Here is a 21,110-nt window from a genome sequence, read left to right on the forward strand (position 1 = left end):
AAGCTGTGTAAAACCAGCGTTTTTAGTTATTCTTTCATTCAGATAATCATATCTGTCGAATAAGGACCTGCGTTTTCAAATACGAAATGAACGGAAATGTTTTTTTTGCTTTATTTAAAACCAGTGGTTGTTGTTTGATATATGATATAAAATAAATATATGGCTGCACCTATATGAAATAAGAAAGGAATCCAGTTGCTATGTTGCGTTGGAACAGAATTTCTATTTTGGTAGTTCGGCATTTTAGTAGAAAAGCAGATTGATATGTATGTATACTGAGATCTGTTGCTTGCAGATTGAGCTCAGAGTTTCAGGGTCATCACTATTCTAGAAGTGAAGAAGGTACTGACCAAAAGGTCTCTGATGCAGAATTTGGAAAGGAAATACCAAAACATGCAAGAGGAAATTAATGATTTTATGGAGAAGTTTGGTATTTTGCAGAGCAAAGGACTTCCCAGTCCTTTAGTAATTAATGATAAATTGATGAGACATATAGACTATGTTGACAAGTTGGCTCAATATGCAAACAATCAAGCCAGTTCATCAACTAGTGCATCTGCACCCAAGGTACTACCTACACGCAGAGTTCTCTATGATAGCCTAGAGAACCTTTTCTATGTGGAACATGAAATAAAACATTTGTTTCCAGTTCAGCCTAATTTTGTCAAATACACTGAGGCTGATGAGATCTTCAGAAAGCTTCAAAGGACCAGAATACCAAAGGAAGATTGGTGGACGAACATGACAAAGATTTTGTAATTTACCTTGGTAAAAAGTAAATTTTCAGTATTTACCATGGTCAATTTTGGTAAATAGGTAAATAAGGATAAAGCAAGTAAAGAGTATCAGAATAGGTCAAAAAGTATCAGTAAGAAGATGAAAATCAAACAACCAGCACTAAATTACGATGAAAACAGCAAGATGCTAAAGCATAGGGCCTACCTCCAACTCATTCACAAAAAGAGGGACAACAAGCCATCAATTTACTTCAGCTTCTATCTTCGAGACCATCTGTCTCTACTTTTATTGAACATATATTTAGGCTTCCTAGATTATATCTCTCTTTGTTAAGAGATATTTTATTGTAAACTTTTGTATAAGTACTTCCTCATTCGAAGTACTAGGTGTGGATTCATAGACATTTCTGTAGACTTATTATTTTGGAATAAAGTGCTGTTGGACAATTTTTGTATGGCTGGCTAGATGAAGAAATAAAGAAAAGGACTTTTTACAGGATTCATGTGTCAAACATTGGACAAATAAGTATTCTATATCTCATGTGTTATTGTTTTCTTGTTTAATATTTCAACTGTGTTTCATATCTAAATATTAAAACGAAAAAGTATATTTGAGAAAGTGCTTAAGTGCAATCTGTCTTTAAAATCATTTTCATTCTAAATGTTTTCTTCCAAACTATCATAGGCAAGGAATTCTTAATTGCTCCTGCTTCTTAGTTTATCATTTTGATCATTTAATAAGAAATTCTTAATTTCTTTTTATTAGTGATCATCCACTTTCCCTCTTCTTAAAACATGTTGAAGGATTCTTAATTGCCCTTCTTCCCTTTTAAGTCCATTCCACCTTTTCAAGTTACCATTTGTTCCTTGTTTAGCTATCTTGCCCTGTGAAGCCATCCTTTGTTGAAAAACTTGATCCAGTTAAGCCATTTTTAGTTGACTCCATAGCCCAATGGCCTGAAATACTCAGTTCTATCCATCTACACTTGAATTCCACCACCAAACACAATCAAAACCCTCAAGCTTTCATAACTAGCCTAATATCCCATAAAACAAAGCTAAATCCTAAAGAGAGAGCCCTCTTTGAGTACAGATTGGCTAGATTCTATACTCAAAAGTTGGTTTGTGGTTACCTCGGACCCCTTTCCTTCTTCTAACAACTTCAAGGAAAAACTGAGTGATAACATAGTGGTTGAAGTAATATTGGAAGATAAGAAACAACAACAGGCACCACAACATGTACCAGATACCAATCAGCCTCCATTAGGTGGTGAATTAAAGAAAGATACATTGTTGGTTAACACTTCAGCATATCACCACCCACATCACCCCGCAAGAAAACAACCAACAAGATGGCAACGAATTAGCCACAAGGACAACAACCCCTGCATGACAGATAGAGAGGGGCACCGATCCACCTACTACACATCAACAAAGAAGAGTTGCCAGGGTCAACTTCCATCTCAAGCGAGCAAGGTACTAGCTAGATCGAGGGTTCACCTTTCTCTGGGATGGCTAGATGCACGTGCATGGTACCAATGAACTAGACTTTTGAGTAGATCTTATTATTTGTGTTCTTCTTATGTTTCGGGGACGCAACATGTTAAGGTGGGTGGCATGTAGTATACCTAGGGGGGATAATATGGGGTACAAAGGGAGGTACCCAAGGGAATAATGTAATAATGGGATGGGCCATAGTAATAAATAAGGTGGTTAACCCGTATCATGTAAGGGACCACAAGTAGTTAGCAATAATGTAATAAGCCCATGGTATTAGATAGATGGTATTGAGGGCCATGGTAATGACCCATGGTATTGTATGTATGAGGCCTATATAGAGGCTAGAGACTCCCCATTGAGAGATGTCAAGGAATATTATATGAACATGCATATGGCTTGTGGAGTGTTCTCCTTCCTTAAGGAGTGAATGTATGGTGTTGCCCTACCTCAAGGGTTTTGATCAATAAAGAGAAGTATTTCTATATTTAGATCTTGTTATTTCTTGGGTATATTTGTTATTTATCATATATTTTCAGGTCATATCTATAACATCTTCATAGAAAAGCAGGGGAAATGTTATATAGCACCCTAAGAAGTTCAACAATCAATGTGAGAAATTTGTAGAAATCAATATAGAAATTAACCAATGAACTTAAAAGAGAAAGAATGTCTTATACTACTAAAGATAATAGAGTTAAGTTTCTAGAAGAATTAGTTATCGAATTGGGAACTGATCCAAATGATGTAAATGCAATTCAGGGATTAATGAAGCCTAGAGATTCATATATTCAATCATTAAGAAAGAAGTTGAAATTGTCAATTACTAAACATCCTTAAACTCAAGAATTAGAGGATATACAAAAGGAGAAATAATTGCTTCTATTACTAATGTTTGAAAAAATGATTAGATGGAGAAATTAGAATTGCAATTTAGACAATTGTTGAAGGAAAGGACAAAGCAGGTAGGTACAATTATTCCTACATCTCAAACTAGTAATGTGGAAGAGGATTGTTCGGAAAAATTAGCAAAAATATTGTCATACCTCACTTTGAAGGATCAAGAAATTGATAATTTAAAGAAAATGTTAAGTTGGAGTAAGGAAGAATAAAAAAAGAAAGATGATTTTATACTTCAGAAGAATGCTACTTTACAAGAACAAGTTAACTGGTACAATAAATAGATACATCACTAAGCCCTTGGTTTAGTACAGGAGAAGCCTATGGATAGGCATCATTACTTTCATCTTTGAATATTGGGAATCAATCGAGATCATTGTAGAATAAACTGAAATTTTGAATCTTTCCAATACAATAGTAATTAGATTGAAAATGGATTGGGGAACAAACCAACATTAGCTAACAAAATCGTCAAATTCCTTAATTCAAGAAAAAAATTATAGCTCAGTGAAATGGGTATTAATGATAGAACAACTATAATCATGGAGACTAAGAAAGTTTTAACCAAGAGAAACTTTGCAAGGTAGGTGAGAGATAAGTACAAGATAGTGCAAATTGAAACTAATTAATTCAACAGCAGGTTCAATATTCTATAGTAGAAAATTTTTCCATCATTCAGGAACTCAGAAGGGAAAGTTATAACTTTAAATGAATACAAGAAGCTATTGAATAGTTGTGAAAGTGATGACTCAAAATTTGTTGGTTTAACAGGACCCTTGATTGGTGATAGTTTTTAATAAACTAATCACTGATTTTTATATGCGTTGTGAAGTTAGATCCCTTTTTGCAGTGAAACCTACTTTTCATAAATATACCGAGTTAGATGCGACTTACATGAAGCTTATCTCTTTTACATATCCAACGGGTACAAATTGGGATAGACTTGTTAGTGTTTTTCCACAAGTTTCTTAAATTACAACAACAACATTCCAAAAGATAAACTACGTGGAGGCACAATCAACCAATTAACTCTAGAATATAAGGCAAAGAATCTTCAAGCATTACCAAATTTCTTGCAACAATTCAAAAATTGTTTATTTTGATAAAGTTTGTTTCCTAAGAGCTAGTAGAGCTCGAGCATTGTAATATTCTATAAATATAGTAAGTTTTTGTAAAATAAGGGTTCTCTTTTGGAAAAAAAAGACACTTGGATTTTTGCAAAAGCCTTGATATTTGAAAGTTTAATCTAAAAGTACTAGTTTTAGCTTATGAAAATATTGTTTCATATGTGAGTACTTTCATGTGTTATATTATCTTTTCTTTCATACATTTTGAAGTTGTGTGGATCTATAGGAGAGGATAGGATGAGAATCAACCTCCCTTAAATCCCCTAGCAAATTTATATACATCATTGAGTTGACTAAATAGACAGTCTATTTATATTGGTCCCTCTGCACTTGAAGATTGTTGTCTTCTATATAATTGTGATTTGTATTGTTGTTGAGGTATTGAATGATCTAATTCAAGCTTTCTAGTTTTATTAGGTAATATTAATATTCAGTATGAGTTTATATGTTATCTGATATCTTCTATTATCTTCTATCCACGTCTTTCAAACTGTTATGTTGTTATTGTTGGATGCTAATGCTTTGATCAAACTTTAGAAAGAAGGGGGTTTATTTATTTAAAGTAAGGATTTGAAACCCTAAGTAACCACCCTTAAAACAAACCCCTCATCTCGATGCTTTGACACAATTCCTTAGCTAGGAAACTGTCTTCAAGAGACAACAAGAGACATCAATTTTTAGATTATATTAGATTTGATTATTCAAACCTACACCGAAATTAACAATTTTAGATATAAATTCTTTTGAGATCATGGCTTTTGCAAATTTATTAAAAATGGAGAAATAGACTTTAAAAAACACTTAAAGATAAATAAAAGTCAAAAGAAACCATGAATTGGTTGGAATGTATTAATTACCCAATTTCATACATTGTACATATAATTTGCATGCAGGTGCATGTGTTTCCTGTAAATCCTACAGTTAGGAAAAGAGTGGTGTGCATGTAAAAACTAAAATTACGGTTGGCTATTATTAACATTTTAAAATTCTTCTAGAAGATATTTCCATAAAATTTTGTGTCAACTTATTTTTCTATTCTCAACCCATTCAATCAAATTGAATTCGTGAGCAACAACTTTATTGTGTAGTATTGTATGATCTATCTGTGTTAACTGTTATAGCAGTTTGCGGTTTTCTCCTTTGTGCATCAAACAGTATCGGATCTAGAGAACTTGAGCATATCAAAGTCAAAATATTTAAAATATTTGAGCAGATAAATGGTTTCAAAGAGGCTATTCACCGAGGAGAGTTACTATCTCCTCCAACACCAAGCCATTTGCAAAGAGCCGCTGCCGCTATGAGCAAGCAGCCATTGCCATATGGTTTCTTCAACATTGTGTCGTCCGTGTTCACATGAAATGTACACCAAGATATAACCATTTAAAATAATTCGTTTAGAAAATTCCTATTGGTAGAAAGACTTTTGTGAAGTTCAAAGCTGTTTTTTTTAATATTCGAATTTCCATTTTAACTTTTCATGGTCATCATTCAAGAAACACATATTCATAACATTATTAATCCATCATTATTATGCAAATTGGTTTAGAGATATTTTTTGGAAGTGGTTTTTAAATATTGCATAAAAAAATTAAGAAAGATGGTTTAAAAAGCAAGAAAAACCGAAGGGAAAGATAAAAAAATGGGTTTTGGTTTTGGTTTTGGTTTTATTTTTATTTTAGATGACAAAAATGTTTTATATTTTTATGATTTGGAGTACTATATTTATATAGTTATATTTTTGGAAAAATTTTAAGGATGGAAATTTATCTTAAAGTTTAAAATTTTTAGTTAATTTTATAGTCCTTACTATGCAAAATTTAAATGTTTGATGATGTTTATGTAAAAATATTCAAATATATAATAAATTTGTATGATCTATATAAAATTTTGGTTATTTTAATTTTATACTATAAAATTTGGAGGAACCATTTTTAGAAAATTTGGAAATTTGTGAATATTTTCTTTGGAATAAGCATAGAAAATTAGCCCACATGTGAATATTAGCCCATTTGCGAATATTTTTTTTGGAAAAAGCATGGAAAATTACCCCACCAACGAATATTAACCCCTAAATTTTTTCCTTTATAGTCTCTATTTTATCATCAATATGGATTTGCTTAATGTTTCTTGTCTACCACCATCTCATATTTTCATTGGTAAAATTTATGATTATTGGGTTATTACCAGCCTAGATCCATCTTAACCCCGGATCTATCAAGCACCAAGAGGGATCAAATCTCTCAAGGTGCAAACCTTGTTTTTTAGTGCAATACTTGAGGAAAGGTTTTCACCTCGAGAGATTTGATTGCTCTCTATGCTTGATAGATCCAAGATTAAGATGGATCTAGGTTGGTTATATAATACTATATAATATCTATATTTGTATCTATGTGTCTCTTTCTTATTCCCTCTCTCTATCTCGCCCCCCAAATATACACACAGTCTCTCTCCATATCTATCTATCTCTCTCCCTCTCTCTTCCTCTCCCTCCCTCTCTCTCTCTCACCCTTCTCTCTCTCTCTCTCTCCTCTCCCTCTTCACTCCCCCTCTCGTCTCTCCCTCACTCTCTCTCCATCTCTTCCTTATCACACACACTCTCTCTCTCCACCTTTCTCCCTCTGTGTCTTTCTTCTTCCTTCCCTCTCTCTCCCCCTCTCTCTCCTTCTCTCTATTGAGTCCTCTCTCTCTTCCTTCCTCTCTCTCTCATTCTCTCCCACCTACCTTTGTCTCACCCCCCATCACTTTCTCTCTCTTCCCTCTAACTCTGTCACTATCTCCCTCTCTCTCTCCTTCTCTCTGTCCTCTCCATATTTGTGTGTGTGTGTCTCTCTCTCTCTCTTCCCCTTATTTATTTATCTCTCTCCTCTCCTCTTCTCTCTCTTCCCTCCTCTCTCCCTCACTCTTTCCCCATCTCTCACTTGTTACTCCCTCTCTTTCTCCACCACTATCTCTCTATGTCTTTGTTCTTCCACCGTCTCTCTGTTATAGACATTTTTGGGCACTGCAACCCCAATCAAACATGTCCATAAACCAAGGGCTCCTAAGTCCCTAAAAGTGTTGTTTCATGCCCTAAAAGAACAAGGTCAGCTAATTATATCATCTCCCAGAAGTTCTCCATGAAAAACTACTCAAAACTGGTCAAAACTGGATCATCTCACTTGCTCCATGGCCAGGGTGCGATGCATCTCACCTTGTACACATGGGAGGTGCGATTCATACTGAAAATTCCTTCTATAGGGTGCGATGAACGAGAATAGACAAGTGGCAGAGACAGTTTGCTAGGTGGATGATCAAGGAATATTCTAGAAACTTCTCATATGACACTTGCCTCTTAGAATTCGCCCAGGGATGAGTAAGAGATCAATGAAATCTCCAAGTGGAACCAAGAACTATCAGAGAGAGGACACTAATCAAAATCCCAGAAGCTGACTCACTCCCCTGCAAACATCTATATATGGATCCCTCATCATAGAGATCCAGAGGTTAGGGGCTGGAATTTTGTATCTTGTAAGGAAGTGCTGTTGGTTTCTTGTTGGAATATCATAGTGTTGGGTGATCTAAGCTTTTCATGAGGTGAAAGAAGGGCTTTCATGCTGGAGGATGATGATGGGTCAGAACAATTGGTTGTAATCCTCTTTTTTATTCTTAATTATTAATAAAGCTATTCAAGTTTTCCTCCACATTCTTGTATGTTTGATGATATAGGCATTTGTGTGGTCAATATATATCTGGTCCTATATTGTTTATGGTTGTAGATCTCTGTTCTTTGATAGTATTATGCTGCTTTGATTCCACAGGGGCTCTTTGAAGCTGGGTAGATGAAGGAGAAGCGGCAAGGATCTATCAGAAGGGAGAGGAACCGAGCAAGGAACCAAGCACAAGACTGAGGTTGGTGTCCTTCATTCCCCTCTTATCTACTTCTCATAAAGGAAAACGAAAGTGGTTTTAGTTTGTTTGTTTCTAAGATAGCTACTAGTCTTAGTGGGACTAGCAGCTCCGAGTGGACACTAGATTTCCTGATAACAAAATGGCGACTCCACTGGGGAGCGAATAGATTGTTTGTTTGTCCATATTTGTTTGTTTTATAAACTTACAGACGGAGCCTGAAGTCAAGCCAGCTAGCCTTCGAACTGCATTTTCTATGCAAGTGCAAAGTAGATCAATGTTGCTTCAGTCTATCTCCGGGTTTTGTTTATAAACTGAACAATCGATTTGCAAACTTTCTAATTGCCCTAGTGGTGGCTCTAGTAACCTCATTAGATCATCCCCTGTGATTTCTATTTACTGTACATCACTTGCCTGGCCTAAATCCCTGAACTGAGCTGCAAACTGTGACCCAGAACCTAGTTGAAGTCTCGTCCTTGGACCATCGCACCTTTTACTCTTGGGAATCTGGATGCATTGCACTTCCCATGTGCAGTAGGTGCGCTGCATCGCACTTTCCCTGTGTTACAGGTGCGCTGATCAGACAAGACCTCTTCTGCTCTCAGATTTTGGTTTCTGTGTTCACTCTCTTCAGCTCTATTCAGGAGTTTTGCTATCTGTGATCAGTATACCACTATTGAAACCCCCTTCCTTTCCATCATTCCACCTCCATTGTGAAAATAACTGTGAATGTTTTTATGTATTTTCTGCCATTTTTAGTTCTCTTTTACAAAGTAGTAGCATAGTCGAACTGTCGTCTTTTGATTTGAAAGTGTCGCAAGTGTCGTTTTTAGTCAAAGAAAAGAATTCTATTGTTCTTGATGGTCGATTATACAGTTACTCTTGTATTTGATTTGAATTAGTAGTTTTTCAAAGTGTCGAAAGCAGTTTTCAATTCAAAATAGTAAAGTGTCATCATTATCTTCCTTTCGTTTTTGAAGAGAAATTTGTTAGTATTGTCGCTTTGAAAAGATAATTCAGATTTGTACTTAGCATTCTTCTTGTCGTTCACACATTAAGAAAGATGAAAACAAATGCTTGCATGTGCATTTGCATTTAGACTGCTTGTTGGTTTTATTTAGGACAGTGCATCTAGTGTGTGCTCTCTTCTCTATGTTGAAAGAATATCACCTCTCTTTCTTTAGTAGCTAGGATTTTCATTGCAAAAAGAAGATTAAACGATTGTTTATCATCTTAGATTGCATTTTAGGAATTGTACATCTACATCACGCGGTGAACCTGAAAGGAAAATTTCTTAAGAAAGATCAACTGTAAAATAAATTTAATGAACCTAAAAACGCTTTGGAACCTAATGCACAACATCTAGAGGTCTAGGCTAGAGACAAATTCCGGCGTCGTAAAGCCTGGTAACTGCCGCTTTCACTGTTGGTTGGGTGATTCCTCCTCTTTGAGACGACAAGTGCCAGTACGGACTTGTGCTCCCACGTACTGTCGAGTATATATTGGGAGACCACAATAGGCTATATCCTTTATCCATAGGAAGCCGTGTCTGCCGCCCTATCGATCACAATGCACTGAACACAACATTCGCGAAGATTGACTGTCGTACCTTAAAAAGTATTCTGCAGTTTTGCGATTGGTTTGGTAATCCCTCTGTCTAGATTTCCAGAGTAGTCTCTTTCGTTCCTTTTCAGACTCCTTAAAGAAAAAGGTCCATCTGAGCACTTGTCACTTCAGGCTCATTAAAAATCGAAGGCGACTAAAGTCATCTTTTGTTTTTTCTCGACTCTTAAAAATTGAAAAAACAAGTTGTGTCAAATTGTCTAAAATTTATTTTAATCAGAATAATATCACCATTCCCGCGTTGGTCTTAGGTTGAGAAAAATGGAGTCCACCAACCAAGGAGTTCCCCTTGGAGGAAATCCTAGTCCTTTCTCCTCTTGGGGAGATGTTGGTGCACCTCATATGGCCACATTGTCACTTCTAGGATTGACGATTGGCTTGCCAATATGGCTCTTCTCGACCTCTGTCGTTTAGAACACCGTGATTCCTGAGTAGTCAAATCAGCAACCAGTTGATATTAAAGTTACCCCCCAACCTTCTACTTCATCCGATTCTCCCTCCCCTCCTTCCTCTTCGCTTGATAAAGCTGGTAAGGCCAAAAATCAAGTAACTAAGAAGGAGAAGAAAGGGAAGGAGAAGAAGAAGAAGTATCCAAAGGCGAAAAGGGGTAACCGAGCGTTTTCTAGTGAAAATCCACACACTGCACCGTCCAAGCCTAAATCTCCACGTGTCATTTTCAAAGGAGACCACTATCATCGAGATTGTCCTTGCATCCCTCGGATCTTAAGGGACTGGTCTCCTCGTTTGCACAACCCGGTGTCATCAACCTCTGAAGACCATGTTGAAATTACACCATCAACTAGTGAAAACGAAGCATTTGGACAAAAAGGGAAATGTAAATTTCCTTGTAAATTATGTGAAGGTGATCACGTCGTCCACCATTGTCCCTTCCTAGACGAAGCTAAAAGAGTTTTGGATAACTGTCCAGCTTCGCCCCTACGGCTTCCTCCTGGATACAAGAAACTCTTGCCGAGTCCATCGCTAGTTGAAAAACCGACCGACACGCCATTGTGGTTGGTCTAAGCATCTGTCATTGAAGATAAACCCGCTGAATCCATACCAGACGAAAGTCAAAAGGTTGAGGCGGCAGTCGACCCGGTCTTGTCTTCAGAAGGTCTATCTTCAGATGACACAATCACCAAAGAGAATGAGAACGACACCGTCCAAATTCTTTTCGTAAACATAGACTTCGATGAACATGGGGACAGTCTACCCGTTCCTTTACCGTAGGAAGGAAGTTCGTCAGAGTCATATCCGACCATCTATTCAGTCCCACCTCCAAGCAACCTAGTCATTTCTTTCGATTGGAATCTACTAGGCAGACCCCGGGTACCGGCCAATGTACCATTCCGAATCATTGTACAAGATTACAAAATGATCATGGTCGGTACCATCATAGATGAAGGGGCTTCTGTGAGTATCCTTTCCTCAATTGCTTGGGAAGCGCTTGGTTCACCATTACTTCTACCTGAGATGAGAAATCTTATAGGCTTTGACAAAGGAACCAATCGACCGTTAGGGATCCTCCCCAATGTGCTGATAACATTGAGAAGGAAAATTGTTCACATGAACGTAATGGTAGTCCAAGGACCTCTGGATTATAATCTACTCCTTGGGCATGACTATATTTATTGCATGGGAGCCATTGTCTCCTCACTCTTTAGAGTAATGTGTTTTCCGCATGAAGGCCGAGTGGTCAAGCTCATAGACCAGCTTTCGTTCCCCAGCTCACACATAGAAAATAGTCAAATGCCATCCCTAAATGGTCTTTTCACGCAAGGAATGTCTCATCAATCTCTAGTCTGTCCACCTGAAGAGCGCGAGTGATTCGGAAGGACATGACTGAAACCCAGGGGGCATGCACCCTGGTCTGCTTCGGCAGGGAAACTCTGGGTATAGGGTAGGTTTCCACGAAGGATATATGACTGGTCCGATCCCTGTCCGTATAGGAAGAGGGGATTAGACCAGATAAGATACCTCTGTTAAAAGGTAGGCCTTTCGCGACATAACAAACGTTTTGTCTGCAAATTGAGGGGTAACCTAGAAACTCTACTTCGCTGTACCTGGGGGCATGCAAACCTCTTGTGAGCAAACGAGAAATGACCAACTAATGTTAACTTTATGATTCCGCTTACTTCAACCGCCTAGGTCGGGTGAGTGGTCAAATCGACCATTCATCTTCGCAGGGGCCACCATGGCACCAGCAAAGTAAAGGAAAAAGTTTCCTACCTAACCTTGGTAGTGATCTTGGTAGTTAAGTAGAGGGGCATAGTTGGTCGTTCCTAGCTTGCATGCGAGAGGCACCAGAGCATAGTTTCGAATGGTGCAAGCTCCCTAAAAATTGAACCTATCGATGAGACATCCTTATTATATGACTGGCACGAGCAGTTTTTATGTGGAGTTCAAGCTCGTTAAAAATTAAACATAAGCAATGAGCAAACGTTCCCCCAGAGTTTAAGCTCATTAAAAAATGAACCAATTTTCGGTAGATAACCATTGTGAATGCATTATCATTAGCTTTTGAGCCCTGGTCGTGTTCTCATCATCACCTCCACTCTGTTTTAGCCGATCATTCACCTCCATTTGATTGTTTTCCCCTTTTTGAGGAACAGTGGTGAAGAGTGATCCTGTTAGCCATCCTTGTGACACTGCCGTGACTGGAAAATTCCAAACCTTACCTGGAATCAACTGCTACCTGAAATTATCACTTGTTCCTCAAAAAACAAGTCTCCTTTAAGCTCTTTTCATCTGACTTGTAAAATATGAAAAGATTGTCGAGCAATTGGCCTCTCCAGCTCGTTAAAGCTACCAGAAGTGCTATCCCTCCTATAGATTTTAATCTTTTTGGAACTGAGGGATAATTACACAAAAAGATCGAGCGCTTGTTTTGTTCGGCTCGTTAAAATTACCAAAAATTCATCCCTTTCGTATTGTTTTATACTTTTTCGGACTTAAGGGATTATATGACGAAAAAGGATTGTTGGAGTTTCCTTTACGTCCCTTTCAGACTCTCTAAAATTGAAAAGGACCGAGTTATCTTTGTCGTTAAACTCGTTAAAACCGAATAGTGACAAACTTGTCCATACAGACAAGAACGAGTTTCACTGTCGCTAGGCTCATTAAAACATAGCGACGGGTTTGCCCGAAGGGCAAATTATAGAACAAGCATATGTTATCCTCCTCAAGCTTGACAAAAATAAAGAGGCAATGGTTAGCAGTGATTGGGGAAAATTGGGAAGAGAACTTGAAGAAACTTTATTGGTAGCAAGTCGCTCTTGAACATGACACTTTCACTCCGCATCTGAGTCGGGTTGGGTTGTTCCGTTCACTGGTCATATCACCATTGGTCCATCACACCATCCATATTTGGGGTTAACGCTACCAATCCATGTCAGTGTCACCGGTATGTTCAAGAGAAGTCGCTCAGAGAATTCACCTGTGTCGCATCCGCTACAATACATTCACGCTCCATTCTTTCATGACCACCACCCTGAACCCTGTATCATCAGATCGTTTTCACCTCTAAAATAATTTACTCCATTCCGTGTCGTAGATGTGGGATTCATTAAGGCCCTCCTACAACGGGTCATTTCTTGTCGATATCAGCTCATTATCCAAGAAGTCGACTTAGGAACAACCCTTTCAGTACTTTGAAGCTTGCATGCCTCAATGGCAAGTTTCTCACTTCCGGTGACAGGTTTACATCAATGGTCTTCGACCGAAACATTTTGCGTGGTGTTCAATGCCAAGTCCCTTTTCACACCACGTGAATTGTACTGTAATACCTTGAGGGTCATCATCATTATTGGTGATTCCTCTCGCGCCTATTAACATCTTACATTATTGGCTAGTAATCAGGCGATGTCTTTCCATGTTCGACTACAGAACATCTTTCACATGGATCGACTTGTACTCCGAGTGAAGATTGAACGAGTTTGAAGACCCCGGATCTAGTTTCATCCATCCGGGCTGCGATATATTCAGGAAAATAAAAGCATCAAATGTACATTGTTGTTGCACAGATGATCATCCAAACCAAAGGATGATGACTCTATCAGAATCATCAGTCTGCCTCACAGACGGTTGTCTGTCTTATGTACATGAAAATGAATTTATAAATCTGAGCATGGGAATTCCCGCCTCAGCTAGATCATGAAAAATATTATGAAGATAATGTATTGTATTGTATCTTATTACAGGTTGCCTTCCAGCTCGAAAAAACTTCAGATCCTCATGATAAAGCATTTCACCCGACATCAAAAGATTAACGACCTCATGCCTTAGGGGGCAATTGTTATAGAAATTTTTGGGCACTGCAACCCCAATCAAACATGTCCACAAACCAAGGGCTCCTAAGTCCCTAAAAGTGTTGTTTCATGCCCTAAAGGAACAAGGTCAGCTGATTACATAATCTCCTAGAAGTTCTCCATGAAAAACTACTCAGAGCTGGTCAAAACTGGATCATCTCACTTGCTCCATGGCCAGGGTGCGATGCATCTCACCTTGTACACACGGAAGGTGCGATGCATACTGAAAATTCCTTCTATAGGGTGTGATGAACGAGAATATACAAGTGGCGGAGACAGTTTTCTAAGTGGATGATCAAGGAATCTTCTAGAAACTTCTCATATGACACTTGCCTCTCAGAATTCACCCAGGGATGAGTAAGAGATCAATGAAATCTCCAAGTGGAACCAAGAACTATCAGAGAGAGGACACTAATCAAAATCCCAGAAGCTGACTCACTCCCCTGCAAACATCTATAAATGGATCCCTCATCACAGAGATCCAGAGGTTAGGGGCTGGAATTTTGTATCTTGTAAGGAAATGCTGTTGGTTTCTTGTTGGAATATCATAGTGTTGGGTGATCTAAGCTTTTCATGAGGTGAAAGAATGGCTTTCATGCTGGAGGATGACGCTGGGTCAAAACAATTGGTTGTAATCCTCTTTGCTATTCTTGATTATTAATAAAGCTATTCAAGTTTTCCTCCACATTCTTGTATGTTTGATGATATATGCATTTGTGTGGTCAATATATATCTGGTCCTATATTGTTTATGGTTGTAGATCTCTGTTCTTCGATAGTATTATTTTGCTTTGATTCCACAGGTGCTCTTTGAAGCTGGGTAGACGAAGGAGAAGTGGCAAGGATCTGTCAGAAGGGAGAGGAACCGAGCAAGGAACCAAGCGCAAGACTGAGGTTGGTGTCCTTCATTCCCCTCTTATCTACTTCTCATAAAGGAAAACGAAAGTGGTTTTAGTTTGTTTGTTTCTAAGATAGCTACCAAAGTATTTAAATTAAAAAAACTCAATTGGTTGTAGAATATTAAACCTATATTTTAGATCAATCATGTCAAAGAAAATACAATAATGAAAAAATTAAAACATTCATGAACTATATTTCCTCTATTATTGTTAGCCAATTTGTTTTCTCTCATAGCTTGGATCATTAGTTAAGATGGATCTACGATGATTCTTAGTAATATTATTCATATTTATATATTTCACATCTTTATATATAAAAGTATACTCATTTTTAATTGATTGAAACCTTGATTTAATTTCTATGGGAATCTTTTTAGTAGTCCAGAGGATAGAGAGTTTATATATATCTCAAAGTAATGATAACCTTTCTCCTTTTAGATTTAATTAAAAAAAGTTATAAAATAAAATTAAAATTAAATATTTATAAAATATTTTGATTGTGAAATAAGTTATGTTTTTTGGGCATGTGATATTGATAAATCATGATATTGACCCATGGTATCGTAACAAAACCTATTTACATGTTAAAAAGTGGTGGTGAATATCCATGGTTAAGAATCGTGTCATATTTGTGTCATATTGCTATAAAATATTTGGATTGTGAAATAAGTTGTGGTTTTTGGACATTTGGTGTTGATAAGCCATGGTATTGGCCCATGGCATGGTAACAAAGCTTAATAACAAAATCAAAATATAACAAATCGACTTTAACCTTAACTTTTTATTATTATTTGAGTAGACTTTGAAATATTTACACACATAAGGCTTTAAATTACTTTTAACTTCTTTTATTACTTTTATTGTTTTTTTAAATTTAGCCAACATATAAATGTTAAATGTTAAACATTTAAACCTACACATCTACCCCTATACTGGCCGATATTGACATTAGATTAAATTTATTAAATGTTAAATGTTAAACATTTATGCTTGACATCTACCCCATATTGGGTTTTAAATCTCTTCTTTGTGCAAAAATAAGCACCAAACCACATGCAAAAGATTTATGAGAGATTGTCTCAAATACGTTTGAAAAACCCCCAAGTTAGGTAGCCTATGAAGACATGACTCAAGATGAGAAGGATGAACTTAGAGCCAACAAGAAGGATGATACAAAAACATTATTTCTAATTCAACAAAGCTTGGATGAAAACATTCTTACTAACATTGCAGCAAAAACAATGTAAAAGAAGATTGGGATATTCTAAAGATGTCATATAGTGATAAGGGGAGCAACATATATCAACATCAAATTGAGTCGCAACACATTGCAATTGATGAAGTGATCGTTGTAATAGGGAAAGTAGAAGGATGTTACATTGCAAAAAATAATTTGAGAAGTTGTGGAAGAGCCTAATTAAAGCATAAGAATACAAATAAGACATCATGACTGTAGTTATCCTAAACATTATAAGGAATTTCATTCAAGAAATTACAAAAGAAAGACTTTGTATGACATGAGGTGCATGAAAGTGGTGAAGAAAGTGAAGCCCACTATGTAGATGCACACGTGGATGATGAAGTTGAAGTTGAAGATGAAATTAAAACTGACTTTGCAATAGTAGCAAAGTGTGAGGGGATTCTAGTGCTGGTTTGTTGAAGACATGAATGAGGCTACAATGAATGTTGAATTTGATTATGATGTTGAATTAGCATTTCTTAAAAAGTGGCTTGTAAAGTCCAAGTATAATGGAGATGAAAGTGAGTATCGAAAAACTATCATAACTACAGTAGAAGAAGGAATAAAAAATATAAAGGAAACCATAAGAATAGTTGAAGTTTTTGCAATGGTGGAAGGTGTTGTACCTCTGAATATAATTCTAGGTTAGGAATTAAGTCAGAGTATCTAAAATATTTTGATGGCTTTTAAAATGTTTGGATGACCAATGTTCTAAACTAATTCAAACTCCTGTTGAATCTTAATTATTCATGATATAATTAAAGGGTTGGTTCTCCACCTCTCAACATAAATTTGGTTTAAAAAAAAAAATGTATACAGAAATAAAAAAGACTATGGCCTATCGAAAATCAGATAGATTATTTAATTAACTATATGGAAAAGATGCATGTATCCAATGTTTACAACCCAACAAAAATATATTTAAATTGATGAAGAAGTGACAATTTAAAGATGTAGAGGAGTTATTTCAAACAAATAGTTCAATAAACTAACATTTTTATTTGTTTTAACTTCATAGGGGATTTCAGACTCGTTGATACTCAATCTTATCTTACCCAAATTTCTTCATTCAAAATTAAATACATGCAAAAATTTACAGTATGAAATGAAAAACAACGAATAACTCACAAGAACACAGTTGCTTTGAGGCAAATTCAGAATCCTTTCATTAAAATCAGAGAACTTCAGATGAATACAATTCTTCTTGATAGCTTATCCCAAGGGTTCAACCCTTTGTACTTCGATATATGAAGTATTTATACAATTTTCCCCAAAATATCTTAATAAAATATCAAGAATTTCTACAAAATATCCTAGAAATTGTTTACAAAAATAGTACAAGAATATAGGAAAATTAAGTTACTAAATATTTCTAACACTGATTTCGAGGATTCTGGTCATGACTTGGACTAAAAATGATGTTGCTTTGCTGCTGAAGATGAATACTTGTTTTACTCAAGAAGCTGGCATATTTTATCCCATCTTTCTTCATTTGGGATGGAAAATTTGATTAACTTTCTATAAGTTTCATCCACTTCGGTATATTTCTGGAAAGTGGGCTTGACTAAAAACATATGTTTTATTTCATGCTTGATAAATAAGTCGAAATTCAAGCCTTCCATGAAAGTTTTCCCTGTAATAGTTCCCTTTATGATAGAAAATTTGGATTTATCTCTTGCTATGGAATATAATTTCGGTTGATAATATTCCAGCTAAACTAATTTGTCTTCCATTCCCTTTAAACCTAGAAGTCATTTTTTATGCAGTATATTAATCTTTCTATGAAATTTTTGAATGATGGCCTCCAGATTCTAGCATTTTTTAACTAACTGTAGCATTAAATTTATTTTAGTAAGAACTCTTATTACTTCAAGAATGTTGTTAGTTCTATCTTCAATTTCATATTCTGTCAGTCCTTCTTTTGAATTTGAATTTAAAAATTTAATCAAATCTGTAGCTTCTCCTAATTTCTACACTAACTCTTCTTGCTCAAAAACATTTCAATTGAAGGCCAAATTTCTGTCATGGCTTCACTAATCTCTATCTAGATATTCTCCTTTGCTTGTGCAATTGTTTATGCCATGGCAGATTCATTTTCTAGAAATTCAATTCTCTGAGTTAATCTGTGAGTTTTCTAAATCTTTGACGGATATACATTATCATTTTTTAACTTTTGTTCTTGGAGATTATTAAGTTGAGCTTTGATATTTTCAATCCCCTGCCCTCTGATAGATAAATCTTCCATAGCTTTGATTAACTCAATTGATGTATCTATAGATTGTGTCTCCACTGTTGTAGTAGCTGCTGAAGTAGAAGCCCCTGTTGTTGATGTACCTGTGATTGGAACTGTTGTTAGAGGAATGAATGCTAATTGAGTTGATTGTTGTTATTTTTCCTTTAGCAGTTTTTCTATTTCAGTCTCCATTTATTTAATTTGTCCATTCTGTTCAATGATGATTTTGAACATATATTCTTTCTCCTTTTCTAGTTGACCAACTTCCTTTGTTTGTGGATCTTCAGTAGATGGAAGTTTGAGCTGCTTCTTTAAGGCTGCAATGTCAGCATTTTTTCTCTTAATGATCTCCTCAACAACTTTTAAATTACTGGGATCATATCTCAGTTTAATCACCAAATCCTCTAAAGACTTTATCTCAGTGTCTTTAGCCAAAGAAGATATTTTTTCTAATTTTAATTTAGACTGAATATTGTTAACTAAAGTCTAGAGTCTAGATGCTTCCATTGATGAATTTGTCAGAGTAGAATATAGCATTTCATCTGTCTGCTTATGCAAGTCCATTTGATCAATAGGATGGATTTGATCAACGTTGAAAGAGAAAATGGACTTTTTATAGTCATCTATAGTCTTAGGAAAAGGAACTTTGACTTCAAGGAAAATTATTTGCATTTTTCCTTTCTCATTATCAAAAGTAGAGAGAAGTCTGTGCTGTGATGATGTTGTTTGTTTCTAGAACTGAGAATAGGTTGTAGCTTTCATAATTTCATTCTTCTTTTTTATTTCCCTATATCTTGTAAATATACTTGGTTCTGCCTAATCACGAGCTAATTCTCCTGATTGAGATGTTTCTAGTGGCTCTTGAGAAGCTGAAGATGATGGTGAACCTATAAAAATTTCTTCATTTCGAGGGAAAGTAGAAGCATAGGGACCTGTTAAAACTATTGTAGATTGTGTATTCTCTTCCTGCAAAGACTCTTCTGTTGGATTGGTTTTCTGCCTCTTTTTGTATATTTGGAATTCTTTCCCTTGAATTTCTAAGACTAAAGGGGAAACACTTTCCCTTGGTCTTTTATCCTACTTTTCCTGTGGCACTGGAGTTTGTGATGTTGTGGAAGAAAGTACTTGTTCCTCTACCTCCTGCAATGTGTTTTCTTTCCATTCATCTTGATTCATATATTTCTCAATTTCAAGCCCCGAAGTGTGAGTATATGGAGTAGTTTTTTTCTCTACTCTCAACTTTGAGATAATTCCTAAAGGATCATATGACCAAGTGAAACTGAGTTTAAATTTCATTTGTTTAAGGAGAATATCTGCTTCTTTTTCTGTTGTCCTGGCATTACAAATGAAAGGCCCAACCTATGTTTTGATTTTAAACTGAGATTTCTTTTTGGCTGACACAAAGTGCAACTCATCCATATTTATCATTTTCCTAATATACTCTAATGCAAAAATTCTTATGGGAACAAATTTAGGCAATTTATATGGAGGCAATTCACATCCATACACTCTAATCTCAGTGTAATTCTGATACAGGTACCAATCACCTGTCTTTGTTTGTTCACTGAGATGTAGAATTCTCTTAATCTCAGGTCCAATTCTAGGTTCAACATCACTGTTAAGTAGGCAAGAAACTTTGTACAAAAATTGGTCTACATAATCACTGAATGTGAATTCATTGGTATTCTTCCTTACTAAGGAAGTCCAATGAATTACAGACTGTGCATTTCCCTGTTCATCCAGTTTCTGTAGTGGAAATTGAAATCTATCTGCTTAATGAAATAAAAACAAGTAAACCAAAATTGAAGCATGCCTGAAAACTCCTTCTATAGAAAATTTGAGAAATTGTCCATGGATGACTTTTGCTGAGAATTCACTTTAATGAAAAATAATTGAAGGGTTTTCTCCTACTGAGAATACTGATAGAAAACCTATAATTGCTTCATCAACCCATTTATCGGTTTGATAACCCAATAAACAAGAAACTAAAGAAATGATTTGTTTTGTCATTTATGGAAACATTAAGGATGGATAAGGAGGGTTTGTTTTAGGCAATTGGACATTTTCAGGCAAAAATTCTCAAATTTTTTGGCTCTATGTGGAAAAGTCAGGTTTTTCTAGAGTTCCATGAGGGAATATATAGAGAAGGGGTGCAAGGAAGCTTAATTTTGGATCAGGATTATTTGACATATGGAGTCGGGGGTAATTGTGAACAAGACATCGTTATTCTGGGCAACAATAGCTCTTTGACTCGATATGTAATTGAAATGGCACCATGAGACGAACTCTGGGAAATGGTGGGTTTGTGGAAAAACGAATTGACGTAGGAAGGAGTCCCACAAACTCAATTCGTCGCTGAGGTCAACAAATTTTTGGTTTAACTAATTGTGGAGTTCGTAGAGATCAAACTCACAATTTGTTTCAGATATTTTATAATGTTGATCTACTAAAGGCTGATGGTCCAGGTCAATTACAGGGGGAAGCATAGGGGTTTCCACTGTGGCTTTTGATTCACCCTTTGAAGACATTTTGAAAAGAAATGAAGCAGAGGACTGTAATTACACAGGAATTGGTTGGTTGAAAGTTGTTTTGGCTCGATTCTTGGTCGCAGTAGCAAATCTAGGTGTTCAATGTCATGGAACAGTAGAGAAAAGGACAGTTGA

The sequence above is a fragment of the Pinus tabuliformis genome, chromosome 2_1 (assembly GCF_031772625.1).
Source record: "Pinus tabuliformis cultivar Carrire ecotype Pingquan chromosome 2_1, CPIR1, whole genome shotgun sequence".
Taxonomy (NCBI): Eukaryota; Viridiplantae; Streptophyta; class Pinopsida; order Pinales; family Pinaceae; genus Pinus; species Pinus tabuliformis.